This window comes from Passer domesticus, chromosome Z (genome assembly GCF_036417665.1).
Source record: "Passer domesticus isolate bPasDom1 chromosome Z, bPasDom1.hap1, whole genome shotgun sequence".
Classification (NCBI taxonomy): Eukaryota; Metazoa; Chordata; class Aves; order Passeriformes; family Passeridae; genus Passer; species Passer domesticus.
The window spans coordinates 75,724,335-75,739,667 of NC_087512.1; the positions used below are offsets into that span (position 1 = coordinate 75,724,335).

The 15,333-nt window shown below is 54.8% G+C and overlaps 1 protein-coding gene and 1 long non-coding RNA gene across 2 annotated transcripts in view; both read left to right on the forward strand.

The window, feature by feature from the left end:
- The window catches only part of LOC135289658 (TOG array regulator of axonemal microtubules protein 2-like), a 311,721-nt gene that overhangs the window by 77,069 nt on the left and 219,319 nt on the right, over positions 1-15,333 (forward strand). The window lies entirely within an intron of this gene.
- Positions 3,242-5,313, forward strand: LOC135291158 (uncharacterized). Its single transcript, XR_010354027.1, has 2 exons — positions 3,242-3,741; positions 4,105-5,313. It is a non-coding gene; the product is annotated as an uncharacterized LOC135291158 (long non-coding RNA).

Sequence of the window (15,333 nt, forward strand, 5' to 3'; positions counted from 1 at the left end):
CCCAGAGAGCGGAGCCGAGAAATAGAGACCCAAGAGACAGGGGCAGGAAGCAGAACGGAGAGACAAGAGGAGCAAAAGAGGGCCAGGGAACGGGGCCGGAGCTGCGGGAAGGGGCAGCAGGGACAGAGGAAGAGACGCAGAATGAGCAGGAGGGAGCAGGAGAGAGCGAACGCTGGGCTGGGGCGGGATGGAGACTGTTGAAGAAGCTTTGGAGGGACAACAAAATAGAGAGCGAGTGGCAAAGAACAGGGCTATAGCGGGCAAGCAAGGGACAGGCAAGTGGCTAGAGCAACACAAAAGGAGAAGACGGGGGGCAGTTTTTGTATGTAATCCAGTAAAGCCCGATGTGTTTTCCTGCTGCAGTGGTCGCTGCCAGCCAGCGGCAGCAGCTGGGGCTGAGGCCCAGCAAGCGGGGCCGGCACAGCCCCGCAGCCCCGTGCCCGCCCCTCAGGGCCCCGTGCGCAATGGCGGCAGCAGGGGACGAGGAGGCCGCGGGCTGCGGGCAGCGCTGCCGCCCCGCCGGGCCACACGCCGCGGGCGGCTTCAGCAGCAGCACAGGAGCTCTGGGGACACTGGTGCCGCAGCCGGTGACGGGCCGCCGAGCAGCACAATGGCGCGGAGCGCGGTAAGGGAGAGCCTGGGCGTGTGGCCCCTCAAGGAACAAAGGAGGGCCGTGTTCATCGGTGCCTCCCCTCGGGCAGGAATGGAGGGCCCGAGATGGTGCTCAGAGCCAAGGCCGAGGCAGCTGGGCAGCCTGCCTGGGTGCTACGTAGGAAGGAGATGTCACCAAGACACCCTCCAGCCTGCTCTGGCCCTCTGCTCATTATGGGCTCCGGCCTTCACGGTGGGCAGTGATGTGTGCTTGATTCCAGAGGATGCCATGGGCCGAGTTTCTGCAGCTTGTCAGCTGCATAGGACTCTTACGAGCCTTGGAGAGAGACCTGAAGGGTGGAAATCTGTCAGTGCCTCTTTGCTTGCAGCTGGAAACACCTGGGGCTTAAGTGGTGCTTCAGGGACAACTGTACCAAAGGTGCTCTAGAAGGCTGTCCAAGAGCTTCTGAGCGGAGGTTGCCTGGCACACATAAGTCATGCATATTTATTTGCCAGAAGAGCTGCTCGGCTAAAAGGCCAGCAGTGTTACCTGATATCTGCAGCAACCAAGACATTTGTGTGTGTCCCGTGGCGGTGCCTGATGGTGTCCGAGGACAAGGCAGAGGGAGCTCAGGGGCTCTGGATGACTGCTTGAGGGATCTGGGCCGCATGTGGTATTTTCTTCCGCCACGTGCAGTGAGCCAGACCCAGGAAGGCTCTAGAGGTGAATGGCCGGCAGCCTGGTGTTCCCAGCAACAGTGTGGGAGTTTGAGCGTGGGTTACTCTACAGGACAGCAGGCCTGATGGTGGCACATGGGCTACATCTGCCTCAAAGGGAAAAAGGCTCTTGGCTCCAGAGTTAGCAGGGCTCCTTGAGAGAGCTTTAAGTAGCATTGGAAGTGGAAAAGGGAGTAAAGCAGGCTGACGGGGGAGATGCGTCAGCACTGCACAGCCATGTTTGTGTGACAGTGGAGGATGGAAGCAGTGCTGCCATCAAAGGTCATGAAAGTATAGCAGAAGTCATGGGAAAAGCAGGTTTTTGCCACAATTCTTTCAGACCAAAATACTACCAAAGAAACACTCTTGAATTTGGGCTTTTTACAGCAGCCTTCATCCAGGTCTTCTTCTAGGGAATTTCGGAGGAATAAGACATGAGTGCCTCTGCATTCCCATGCACAATGCTGCCTCCAAAATACTCCAGCCCTTCTCCATTTGGCTCCTTCCATTCCTGTGCAGAAGAAGGAAATTCAGTAGAGGGGAGGTGCAAGAATTCACAGGCAACGTGGGTGTACATTGGGGCCTTCACAGCCATCACTTTGGTATGAGGTCACAGAGCTCTGTTTGATGTCAGGTTCCAGAGCCCCACTGTGCTCTTCAGTGCTCACTCTGGGCAACACTGCAGCAGCAGCAGCAGCAGCAGCAGCAGCAGCAGCAGCAGCAGCAGCAGCAGCAGCAGAAGAGTGTTTCTAGCAGGGGGGATCATGGTCCTGAGCCGCTACCTCCTGCTGCTCTTTCTCGTGGCCCTGCCAGCCCAGAATGCCCAGAGTGCTCCAGCAGCTGGGCAGGGAGCAGGTAGGCAGGCAGGGGCCAGCACACAGCCCTGGCTGGCAGCAGCGGGGCCGGGAGCAGGGATGGCTGAGCCGGGATGGCTGAGCCAGGAAGGCACCACGGGGCAGGCAGAGGGGCAGAGGCTCCAGGGGAGGTGTGAGGGGCTGCAGCTGCTTTAGGGTGCAGCATGGAGAGAGCTTCCTAAGGAGCAAGGATGTGGGGAGGGTCGGGTCAGGCCCGGAAGCTCAGCAGCAGTTCTCCATCACTCAGCAGTGGCTGTCCGTCCCTCCGCTCTGGTTGGCCAGCCTTCTGGTCCGGCTCCAGGGCTGACCCGCACACAGATCATGTGGGCACGCCACGGCTTTTCCCTTCATGTGGGAGCTGCCAGCTCAGTGTCCCAAGGGCAGCCAGACCCCCCTGCAGCTGTGAGGATGCAGACCTGCCTGAGCGTGCCCTATCAGTGCCTCCCACATCCAGGCCTTGAGGTGTGCCCATCAGGGCAGTGCACGTGATGGTAACTTCTTGTGGGTGTTTGCTTGTAGTTGTGCACACAGAGAGTGCTCTTTCAGCCCCTGAGCGAGGGGCAGATACCGTGCTGACTCCGAGCTGGTACCTCAAGCGTGAGTAGTCAGTCTGTCCTGCCTTCACAAAAAGGAGCGCCCCTTTTCCCTGTTTTATTCACGAGAAAAATACCGTCATAGGTTAACGTGCTTTTGTAAATCTAACAATAGGGATGAACGATGACAAGGTTCCTGAAGAGTTCCCTGAAGGATTGCCGGATGTTCCAGAGGAGCTCCTGGCAGCCTTGCATGAAGCCCCGTCTGGTTAGTATATCCCACTCTATTAACCCTGGCAGCCGGGAAGCTGAGCTTTTGCTTCCTGTAGGCATGTGCTGTATCCTGGACAGCCAGAAGCACTCAGTCAGAGTCTTGCTGCAGGCCCACTCCATTTCACACCTCCTGCAGGGAGCCCTAGAGATGGTCCAGCACAGCCTCTGCTCGCAGCTGTGCTTCCAGATGACTGCCAGGGGCATCTCCAGCTGCTGCTGCAGTTGTAGCATTTCCTGGCCAGGGCTGCTCTGTGCAGACATTGGCATCCAGATGTTGGGCAAAGGCCAGTGCTGAATTTGGGTTCGCCACACGCTCAGCACCGCATGGAGGCAGCAATGACATCAGAGCAAGCCTTGGCTGCCCCTTGCAAAGCTCAGGCTCAGGGACGGCTTGAAGCTGGAGTCCAAGGGTGAGGGGGAACCTGAAGGTACTCCTTCTGTGGGTCATTTGGTTGATTAAGTCTTGGCTGGTTTGGGTCTGCACTTCTTGTTGCACTGCAGAAAATCCAGCTGTCGATTCCTCCTGTCTTGGGAGGGACAGCGGCCTCGTCAGCGCCGCTTGCCGCAATGCCCAGGCCATGGTACCCTGCTTGTGCTGAGGGGCAGTGGCTTCTGCTTAATGTGTGCAATGTCTTGTTTTTCTGAAGAGACAGATTCTGAGACTGTGCCGGAGACCTTAGCTGTGGAAGAAAGTGACATTGTGCCAGGCTCACATGAAAAAAGAGAACCAATAGAGGACACCAGGACACTTGCTGAGCCTGAAGAATATTCAGGTGAGTGCTTGCTAGGTGCTGTCTTGGGCAAAGAGCAGCATTTCTGCTGCATCCCTGCAGTGCTCTCCATGGGTGAATTGCAGGTGCCCAGCACGCAGCCCGGGCCTGCAGCCCGGAGGACTAGATGGGGCAGTGCTGCTCCCTGGCACACACTGGCCTCTTGTGCATGAGAGCTCGATGGGATCCCTCTTGGTCCCTGATGCTAAGACACCAGAGCCAGAGGAAGCCATCTCTGAAGACAGCATCAGATGTCAGTTCTGATCCACTAGCAGTGCCAGTCCTTGGGCATCTGAAGCACACTGTGGGGTTATGCCTAGTGCAGAGCACAAACGCTGACTCTTGCATTGTCTCTTCTCCTGCCAGGGTCATCCGGTGGGCAAAAAGCCCAGACTGCTGGACACTGTGACCCGAGCAAGTACTACATCCTAGTAGGGACAGTAGCAGCCTCAGCTTTGCTTCTGCTTGGGGCAGTGTCTGGCTATCTAGTCATGCATCAGCTGCTGAAGAGAGACAGGTGAGTTATTAATTGCTGCCATTGGCAAGGAAGTCTTTGCAGCATGCAGGAGCGCCCAGGTGGCTCCTAGCAGGGCTCTGAGGAAACTGTGCTCCAAATTGCTATCTGTGAGGAGTCTTCTTGGAAATCTGTTTCTGCAGGAGGAGCCAGGAGGACAAAGAGGCAACAGGACAGGACTGGGACTCTTCCTGGGAAAGCTGTGGTCAGCCTAGAGGTGAAGCAGAGCCAGGAGAAGGAGCGGGAAGCGGCGAGAGAGCCCAAGGCAACGGGTTCAGGGACAGCTGCCGCCTGTTTCCTGAGCTCTTTGCAGCAGAGCTCGCCCGGCTGTACAAGAACATGAGCGCATACCCGTCACCTCTGCCCACCTGCTCCTTCTGTGCTCTGGCTGACAACGCCTCTTCACGGGACCACTGGATTTCCCTGGAGTCACCTCAGCCCACAGCATCCTCTTGGCCCTCCTACCACCAATACCTGCAGGACTACTATCTCTTAGAGGATGATGATTAGTGATAGTGATAGCCATAGATAGTGATAGTGATAGCCATAGATAGTGATAGTGGTAGTGATTCTTTTAGTGATAGTGATAGGGACACTTGATATTAGAGGGTGGTGGTTGTTTTAATGATAGTGATAGTTAATATTAGAGGATAGTGATGGTTTTAATGATAGCGTTCTTTAATATTAGGGGATAGTGATTGTTTCAATGATAGCGTTACTTGATATTAGAGGAGGGTGATTGTATTAGTGATAGTGATAGTCATAAATAGTGATAGTGGTAGTGATTCTTTTAGTGATAGTGATAGGGATACTTGATATTAGAGGGTGGTGGTTGTTTCAATGATAGTGATAGTTAATATTAGAGGATAGTGATTGTTTTAATGATAGCGTTCTTTGATATTAGAGGACAGTGATTGTATTAGCGATAGTGATAGTTAATATTGGAGGATGGTGATTGTTTTTGTGATAGTGGTACATTTAGTGATAGTGATACTTGGTATTAGCAGACAATGATTGTTTTCTTGATCTTGATAAATAAATATTTTTCCAAAAGCAGTAAATTCTTGCCTGCTGCGGCTGTTTCTGTTGGGGCAGAACGCACAGAGCTGGGAGCAGGGCTGGGGCTGTGACAGGAGCTCTGAGAAGCTTGCACTGCAGTACAGGAGCTGCTTGTGCCACCTCAGCCTGCTTTCCCAGCAGTGGCCGTTCACAAAGCTTTCCTGCACCAGCATGGGGACACGCTGGCTAGCAGTGACATGCAGAAACTTCTCTGGGAGCTCATTTGGGATGCTGCCCCGAATCAGGAAGGTCTGGGCAGAGAGGGAAAGATGTTCTGCGAGGGATGGCTGTCCAGCAGTGAGCACATCAAGGAGACCCGAGGTGGTGACTTAGGTCGTGGCAGTCCCTCCCCGAAGAGCTTCAAGAGAGGAGCATCAAGGAGCAGAAGGCTGGAGCCGGGCTGTGTGAGAGGGGAAGGAATGTCCTATCAATCACAGGAGCCTTCTTAAAAATTAGATGGATAGCAGTGAATATAATTATAATAAAAATTACAGTCTTGTCGCACGCAGTATGGGAAAAAAGCCCAGAGCTGGAATGCAACAGAGAACTTTTGTGGAGGATTTTGTGAACAGCTAGCTAGTTGACAAAGGTCACACTGATATAATAGCGTTAGTTAAGCAAGAAGGAGATGAGGATAGGAGTCAGCAGTCAATGTCCAAACCTGGCAAGGGCACTGTGCCCTTGGTGCAACATCAGGATGGGGGAGAGGATCGTTAGTTAGAAATATGAAGAAAAGATGTGGACAGCTGCAACATAGTAGCCACAAGAATGCTAAGGTAGGCGTAGTTAGCTGATAAGTAACTAACCAAGAATGAGCTCGCCTTTTGCAATATGTATTGGCCTCATTAACACCAATATAAATGTATGTGCCTACCAATAACGTTTTGAGATTTGCTGATCACTCATATTGAGTGCCGCATTTCTTCCGCCGATTACCACAAACTTTGATGTGATCTTTTGCTTGAGCGAGTGTGGCAGTTGCAGGCTCCTTTATCCCTGTTTTTGGACTTGACTTAACTTTTAGTTCAGGGAGATTAAGACTCAGGCAATATAGATGGGGGTATTTCCTGCTGGATTTCTCAAGTGATGGAATGTAGGAAGGCCTTCCAGGTGGAAAGAAGTGACGGAGTGCCTGTCTCAGATGAAGAAAGCGAGGCACTGCAAGAAACCAGCATGCCAGGGCACTGCTGTCCTGGGCTCACGAGTCCGACTGACGGTGGTCCTGCAGGCCTTTGCCCATGCCTGCTCCAGCTGGGCCATCTGCAGCCAAAGCTGGAGGTGTGAGTGCAGCAAAGCTGCTGTCCAAGGAACGCAGCACAGCTGCTGTTGAGGCTGACTGTTGCCTGCAGTGTGTGGGGAGGATATTGCCGGCAGCAATTGCCGGAGAGATGCTTGAAGGCATCTCTGGACAGTGGGCTTTTGGGGGGGTCCTTCTACTTCTTGCTCGGGTGGTAAAGACTGTCCCAAGACAATGCTCTTCCCTTTGAAGTGATGAAGAGGAAGCACTGAGCTCCTCAGCCTTGTTCCTCTCCTCTGCTCTCCACAGCAGCTCCAGCTGCGCCTCTGCGCTGTCTCTCATGGGCCTGTCTGAGATAGCAGCAGCTCTGAGATAGCCACCTCCTGAGAGGGCAGCCCAAGGCTCTGTTGAGAAGAGAGCTGTGCCTCAAGCCTTGAAGCAAGCCTGACAAACTCTTCTCATATAGACACCCACACTTGCAGCCTTCCAGATGCACAACTGAGAGCTGTGGGACATATGCATGCTCATGCCCTGCAGTGCCCTTTCTGAAATGCCTCGGCTGCTTCTGAGGGAGCTGACATGCCACTGCGGCAGCAAAAGAGCTCTGGATTCAATGGGGTCTGGCAAAAAGCGTGCCTGGCATTTGCCTTGTGTGTTGCTCTGTCCAGTGGCCAGTGCTTTGGTTTGCCACCTCATCCCTGCTCTCTGCCACTGGGGCCGGGAGGGGCGGGCCCGGGGCTGTGGGGCTGTGCCGGCCCCGCTTCCCGGGCCACAGCTCCAGCTGCCGCCGCTGCCTGGGAGCGGCCCCGCTCCGGCACGAGGGCCGAGGCGCCGGTGCCGGGCCCCATTGGCCGCTGTCGTGCTGCCGCAGGAGAGCTCCCCGCCGCGTCCCAGCTGCAGAGAGCGGCTGCCGGGGCGGTTGGCCTGGGAGTCTGAAGCGAGCATGGCCCAGAGAGCGGAGCCGAGAAATAGAGACCCAAGAGACAGGGGCAGGAAGCAGAACGGAGAGACAAGAGGAGCAAAAGAGGGCCAGGGAACGGGGCCGGAGCTGCGGGAAGGGGCAGCAGGGACAGAGGAAGAGACGCAGAATGAGCAGGAGGGAGCAGGAGAGAGCGAACGCTGGGCTGGGGCGGGATGGAGACTGTTGAAGAAGCTTTGGAGGGACAACAAAATAGAGAGCGAGTGGCAAAGAACAGGGCTATAGCGGGCAAGCAAGGGACGGGCAAGTGGCTAGAGCAACACAAAAGGAGAAGACCGGGGGCAGTTTTTGTATGTAATCCAGTAAAGCCCGAGGTGTTTTCCTGCTGCAGTGGTCGCTGCGAGCCAGCGGCAGCAGCTGGGGCTGAGGCCCGGCAAGCGGAGCCGGCACAGCCCCGCAGCCCCGTGCCCGCCCCTCAGGGCCCCGTGCGCAATGGCGGCAGCAGGGGACGAGGAGGCCGCGGGCTGCGGGCAGCGCTGCCGCCCCGCCGGGCCACACGCCGCGGGCGGCTTCAGCAGCAGCACAGGAGCTCTGGGGACACTGGTGCCGCAGCCGGTGACGGGCCGCCGAGCAGCACAATGGCGCGGAGCGCGGTAAGGGAGAGCCTGGGCGTGTGGCCCCTCAAGGAACAAAGGAGGGCCGTGTTCATCGGTGCCTCCCCTCGGGCAGGAATGGAGGGCCCGAGATGGTGCTCAGAGCCAAGGCCGAGGCAGCTGGGCAGCCTGCCTGGGTCCTACGTAGGAAGGAGATGTCACCAAGACACCCTCCAGCCTGCTCTGGCCCTCTGCTCATTATGGGCTCCGGCCTTCACGGTGGGCAGTGATGTGTGCTTGATTCCAGAGGATGCCATGGGCCGAGTTTCTGCAGCTTGTCAGCTGCATAGGACTCTTACGAGCCTTGGAGAGAGACCTGAAGGGTGGAAATCTGTCAGTGCCTCTTTGCTTGTAGCTGGAAACACCTGGGGCTTAAGTGGTGCTTCAGGGACAACTGTACCAAAGGTGCTCTAGAAGGTTGTCCAAGAGCTTCTGAGCGGAGGTTGCCTGGCACACATAAGTCATGCATATTTATTTGCCAGAAGAGCTGCTCGGCTAAAAGGCCAGCAGTGTTACCTGATATCTGCAGCAACCAAGACATTTGTGTGTGTCCCGTGGCGGTGCCTGATGGTGTCCGAGGACAAGGCAGAGGGAGCTCAGGGGCTCTGGATGACTGCTTGAGGGATCTGGGCCGCATGTGGTATTTTCTTCCGCCACGTGCAGTGAGCCAGACCCAGGAAGGCTCTAGAGGTGAATGGCCGGCAGCCTGGTGTTCCCAGCAACAGTGTGGGAGTTTGAGCGTGGGTTACTCTACAGGACAGCAGGCCTGATGGTGGCACATGGGCTACATCTGCCTCAAAGGGAAAAAGGCTCTTGGCTCCAGAGTTAGCAGGGCTCCTTGAGAGAGCTTTAAGTAGCATTGGAAGTGGAAAAGGGAGTAAAGCAGGCTGACGGGGGAGATGCGTCAGCACTGCACAGCCATGTTTGTGTGACAGTGGAGGATGGAAGCAGTGCTGCCACCAAAGGTCATGAAAGTATAGCAGAAGTCATGGGAAAAGCAGGTTTTTGCCACAATTCTTTCAGACCAAAATACTACCAAAGAAACACTCTTGAATTTGGGCTTTTTACAGCAGCCTTCATCCAGGTCTTCTTCTAGGGAATTTCGGAGGAATAAGACATGAGTGCCTCTGCATTCCCATGCACAATGCTGCCTCCAAAATACTCCAGCCCTTCTCCATTTGGCTCCTTCCATTCCTGTGCAGAAGAAGGAAATTCAGTAGAGGGGAGGTGCAAGAATTCACAGGCAACGTGGGTGTACATTGGGGCCTTCACAGCCATCACTTTGGTATGAGGTCACAGAGCTCTGTTTGATGTCAGGTTCCAGAGCCCCACTGTGCTCTTCAGTGCTCACTCTGGGCAACACTGCAGCAGCAGCAGCAGCAGCAGCAGCAGCAGCAGCAGCAGCAGCAGCAGCAGCAGCAGCAGCAGCAGAAGAGTGTTTCTAGCAGGGGGGATCATGGTCCTGAGCCGCTACCTCCTGCTGCTCTTTCTCGTGGCCCTGCCAGCCCAGAATGCCCAGAGTGCTCCAGCAGCTGGGCAGGGAGCAGGTAGGCAGGCAGGGGCCAGCACACAGCCCTGGCTGGCAGCAGCGGGGCCGGGAGCAGGGATGGCTGAGCCGGGATGGCTGAGCCAGGAAGGCACCACGGGGCAGGCAGAGGGGCAGAGGCTCCAGGGGAGGTGTGAGGGGCTGCAGCTGCTTTAGGGTGCAGCATGGAGAGAGCTTCCTAAGGAGCAAGGATGTGGGGAGGGTCGGGTCAGGCCCGGAAGCTCAGCAGCAGTTCTCCATCACTCAGCAGTGGCTGTCCGTCCCTCCGCTCTGGTTGTCCAGCCTTCTGGTCCGGCTCCAGGGCTGACCCGCACACAGATCATGTGGGCACGCCACGGCTTTTCCCTTCATGTGGGAGCTGCCGGCTCAGTGTCCCAAGGGCAGCCAGACCCCCCTGCAGCTGTGAGGATGCAGACCTGCCTGAGCGTGCCCTATCAGTGCCTCCCACATCCAGGCCTTGAGGTGTGCCCATCAGGGCAGTGCACGTGATGGTAACTTCTTGTGGGTGTTTGCTTGTAGTTGTGGACACAGAGAGTGCTCTTTCAGCCCCTGAGCGAGGGGCAGATACCGTGCTGACTCCGAGCTGGTACCTCAAGCGTGAGTAGTCAGTCTGTCCTGCCTTCACAAAAAGGAGCGCCCCTTTTCCCTGTTTTATTCACGAGAAAAATACCGTCATAGGTTAACGTGCTTTTGTAAATCTAACAATAGGGATGAACGATGACAAGGTTCCTGAAGAGTTCCCTGAAGGATTGCCGGATGTTCCAGAGGAGCTCCTGGCAGCCTTGCATGAAGCCCCGTCTGGTTAGTATATCCCACTCTATTAACCCTGGCAGCCGGGAAGCTGAGCTTTTGCTTCCTGTAGGCATGTGCTGTATCCTGGACAGCCAGAAGCACTCAGTCAGAGTCTTGCTGCAGGCCCACTGCATTTCACACCTCCTGCAGGGAGCCCTAGAGATGGTCCAGCACAGCCTCTGCTGGCAGCTGTGCTTCCAGATGACTGCCAGGGGCATCTCCAGCTGCTGCTGCAGTTGTAGCATTCCTGGCCAGGGCTGCTCTGTGCAGACATTGGCATCCAGATGTTGGGCAAAGGCCAGTGCTGAATTTGGGTTCGCCACACGCTCAGCACCGCATGGAGGCAGCAATGACATCAGAGCAAGCCTTGGCTGCCCCTTGCAAAGCTCAGGCTCAGGGACGGCTTGAAGCTGGAGTCCAAGGGTGAGGGGGAACCTGAAGGTACTCCTTCTGTGGGTCATTTGGTTGATTAAGTCTTGGCTGGTTTGGGTCTGCACTTCTTGTTGCACTGCAGAAAATCCAGCTGTCGATTCCTCCTGTCTTGGGGGGGACAGCGGCCTCGTCAGCGCCGCTTGCCGCAATGCCCAGGCCATGGTACCCTGCTTGTGCTGAGGGGCAGTGGCTTCTGCTTAATGTGTGCAATGTCTTGTTTTTCTGAAGAGACAGATTCTGAGACTGTGCCGGAGACCTTAGCTGTGGAAGAAAGTGACATTGTGCCAGGCTCACATGAAAAAAGAGAACCAATAGAGGACACCAGGACACTTGCTGAGCCTGAGGAATATTCAGGTGAGTGCTTGCTAGATGCTGTCTTGGGCAAAGAGCAGCATTTCTGCTGCATCCCTGCAGTGCTCTCCATGGGTGAATTGCAGGTGCCCAGCACGCAGCCCGGGCCTGCAGCCCGGAGGACTAGATGGGGCAGTGCTGCTCCCTGGCACACACTGGCCTCTTGTGCATGAGAGCTCGATGGGATCCCTCTTGGTCCCTGATGCTAAGACACCAGAGCCAGAGGAAGCCATCTCTGAAGACAGCATCAGATGTCAGTTCTGATCCACTGGCAGTGCCAGTCCTTGGGCATCTGAAGCACACTGTGGGGTTATGCCTAGTGCAGAGCACAAACGCTGACTCTTGCATTGTCTCTTCTCCTGCCAGGGTCATCCGGTGGGCAAAAAGCCCAGACTGCTGGACACTGTGACCCGAGCAAGTACTACATCCTAGTAGGGACAGTAGCAGCCTCAGCTTTGCTTCTGCTTGGGGCAGTGTCTGGCTATCTAGTCATGCATCAGCTGCTGAAGAGAGACAGGTGAGTTATTAATTGCTGCCATTGGCAAGGAAGTCTTTGCAGCATGCAGGAGCGCCCAGGTGGCTCCTAGCAGGGCTCTGAGGAAACTGTGCTCCAAATTGCTATCTGTGAGGAGTCTTCTTGGAAATCTGTTTCTGCAGGAGGAGCCAGGAGGACAAAGAGGCAACAGGACAGGACTGGGACTCTTCCTGGGAAAGCTGTGGTCAGCCTAGAGGTGAAGCAGAGCCAGGAGAAGGAGCGGGAAGCGGCGAGAGAGCCCAAGGCAACGGGTTCAGGGACAGCTGCCGCCTGTTTCCTGAGCTCTTTGCAGCAGAGCTCGCCCGGCTGTACAAGAACATGAGCGCATACCCGTCACCTCTGCCCACCTGCTCCTTCTGTGCTCTGGCTGACAACGCCTCTTCACGGGACCACTGGATTTCCCTGGAGTCACCTCAGCCCACAGCATCCTCTTGGCCCTCCTACCACCAATACCTGCAGGACTACTATCTCTTAGAGGATGATGATTAGTGATAGTGATAGCCATAGATAGTGATAGTGATAGCCATAGATAGTGATAGTGGTAGTGATTCTTTTAGTGATAGTGATAGGGACACTTGATATTAGAGGGTGGTGGTTGTTTTAATGATAGTGATAGTTAATATTAGAGGATAGTGATGGTTTTAATGATAGCGTTCTTTAATATTAGGGGATAGTGATTGTTTCAATGATAGCGTTACTTGATATTAGAGGAGGGTGATTGTATTAGTGATAGTGATAGTCATAAATAGTGATAGTGGTAGTGATTCTTTTAGTGATAGTGATAGGGATACTTGATATTAGAGGGTGGTGGTTGTTTCAATGATAGTGATAGTTAATATTAGAGGATAGTGATTGTTTTAATGATAGCGTTCTTTGATATTAGAGGACAGTGATTGTATTAGCGATAGTGATAGTTAGTATTGGAGGATGGTGATTGTTTTTGTGATAGTGGTACATTTAGTGATAGTGATACTTGGTATTAGCAGACAATGATTGTTTTCTTGATCTTGATAAATAAATATTTTTCCAAAAGCAGTAAATTCTTGCCTGCTGCGGCTGTTTCTGTTGGGGCAGAACGCACAGAGCTGGGAGCAGGGCTGGGGCTGTGACAGGAGCTCTGAGAAACTTGCACTGCAGTACAGGAGCTGCTTGTGCCACCTCAGCCTGCTTTCCCAGCAGTGGCCGTTCACAAAGCTTTCCTGCACCAGCATGGGGACACGCTGGCTAGCAGTGACATGCAGAAACTTCTCTGGGAGCTCATTTGGGATGCTGGCCTGAATCAGGAAGGTCTGGGCAGAGAGGGAAAGATGTTCTGCGAGGGATGGCTGTCCAGCAGTGAGCACATGAAGGAGACCCGAGGTGGTGACTTAGGTCGTGGCAGTCCCTCCCCGAAGAGCTTCAAGAGAGGAGCATCAAGGAGCAGAAGGCTGGAGCCGGGCTGTGTGAGAGGGGAAGGAATGTCCTATCAATCACAGGAGCCTTCTTAAAAATTAGATGGATAGCAGTGAATATAATTATAATAAAAATTACAGTCTTGTCGCACGCAGTATGGGAAAAAAGCCCAGAGCTGGAATGCAACAGAGAACTTTTGTGGAGGATTTTGTGAACAGCTAGCTAGTTGACAAAGGTCACACTGATATAATAGCGTTAGTTAAGCAAGAAGGAGATGAGGATAGGAGTCAGCAGTCAATGTCCAAACCTGGCAAGGGCAGTGTGCCCTTGGTGCAACATCAGGATGAGGGAGAGGATCGTTAGTTAGAAATATGAAGAAAAGATGTGGACAGCTGCAACATAGTAGCCACAAGAATGCTAAGGTAGGCGTAGTTAGCTGATAAGTAACTAACCAAGAATGAGCTCGCCTTTTGCAATATGTATTGGCCTCATTAACACCAATATAAATGTATGTGCCTACCAATAACGTTTTGAGATTTGCTGATCACTCATATTGAGTGCCGCATTTCTTCCGCCGATTACCACAAACTTTGATGTGATCTTTTGCTTGAGCGAGTGTGGCAGTTGCAGGCTCCTTTATCCCTGTTTTTGGACTTGACTTAACTTTTAGTTCAGGGAGATTAAGACTCAGGCAATATAGATGGGGGTATTTCCTGCTGGATTTCTCAAGTGATGGAATGTAGGAAGGCCTTCCAGGTGGAAAGAAGTGACGGAGTGCCTGTCTCAGATGAAGAAAGCGAGGCACTGCAAGAAACCAGCATGCCAGGGCACTGCTGTCCTGGGCTCACGAGTCCGACTGACGGTGGTCCTGCAGGCCTTTGCCCATGCCTGCTCCAGCTGGGCCATCTGCAGCCAAAGCTGGAGGTGTGAGTGCAGCAAAGCTGCTGTCCAAGGAACGCAGCACAGCTGCTGTTGAGGCTGACTGTTGCCTGCAGTGTGTGGGGAGGATATTGCCGGCAGCAATTGCCGGAGAGATGCTTGAAGGCATCTCTGGACAGTGGGCTTTTGGGGGGGTCCTTCTACTTCTTGCTCGGGTGGTAAAGACTGTCCCAAGACAATGCTCTTCCCTTTGAAGTGATGAAGAGGAAGCACTGAGCTCCTCAGCCTTGTTCCTCTCCTCTGCTCTCCACAGCAGCTCCAGCTGCGCCTCTGCGCTGTCTCTCATGGGCCTGTCTGAGATAGCAGCAGCTCTGAGATAGCCACCTCCTGAGAGGGCAGCCCAAGGCTCTGTTGAGAAGAGAGCTGTGCCTCAAGCCTTGAAGCAAGCCTGACAAACTCTTCTCATATAGACACCCATACTTGCAGCCTTCCAGATGCACAACTGAGAGCTGTGGGACATATGCATGCTCATGCCCTGCAGTGCCCTTTCTCAAATGCCTCGGCTGCTTCTGAAAGAGCTGACATGCCACTGCGGCAGCAAAAGAGCTCTGGATTCAATGGGGTCCGGCAAAAAGCGTGCCTGGCATTTGCCTTGTGTGTTGCTCTGTCCAGTGGCCAGTGCTTTGGTTTGCCACCTCATCCCTGCTCTCTGCCACTGGGGCCGGGAGGGGCGGGCCCAGGGCTGTGGGGCTGTGCCGGCCCCGCTTCCCGGGCCGCAGCTCCAGCTGCCGCCGCTGCCTGGGAGCGGCCCCGCTCCGGCACGAGGGCCGAGGCGCCGGTGCCGGGCCCCATTGGCCGCTGTCGTGCCGCCGCAGGAGAGCTCCCCGCCGCGTCCCAGCTGCAGAGAGCGGCTGCCGGGGCGGTTGGCCTGGGAGTCTGAAGCGAGCATGGCCCAGAGAGCGGAGCCGAGAAATAGAGACCCAAGAGACAGGGGCAGGAAGCAGAACGGAGAGACAAGAGGAGCAAAAGAGGGCCAGGGAACGGGGCCGGAGCTGCGGGAAGGGGCAGCAGGGACAGAGGAAGAGACGCAGAATGAGCAGGAGGGAGCAGGAGAGAGCGAACGCTGGGCTGGGGCGGGATGGAGACTGTTGAAGAAGCTTTGGAGGGACAACAAAATAGAGAGCGAGTGGCAAAGAACAGGGCTATAGCGGGCAAGCAAGGGACAGGCAAGTGGCTAGAGCAACACAAAAGGAGAAGACGGGGGGCAGTTTTTGTATGTAATCCAG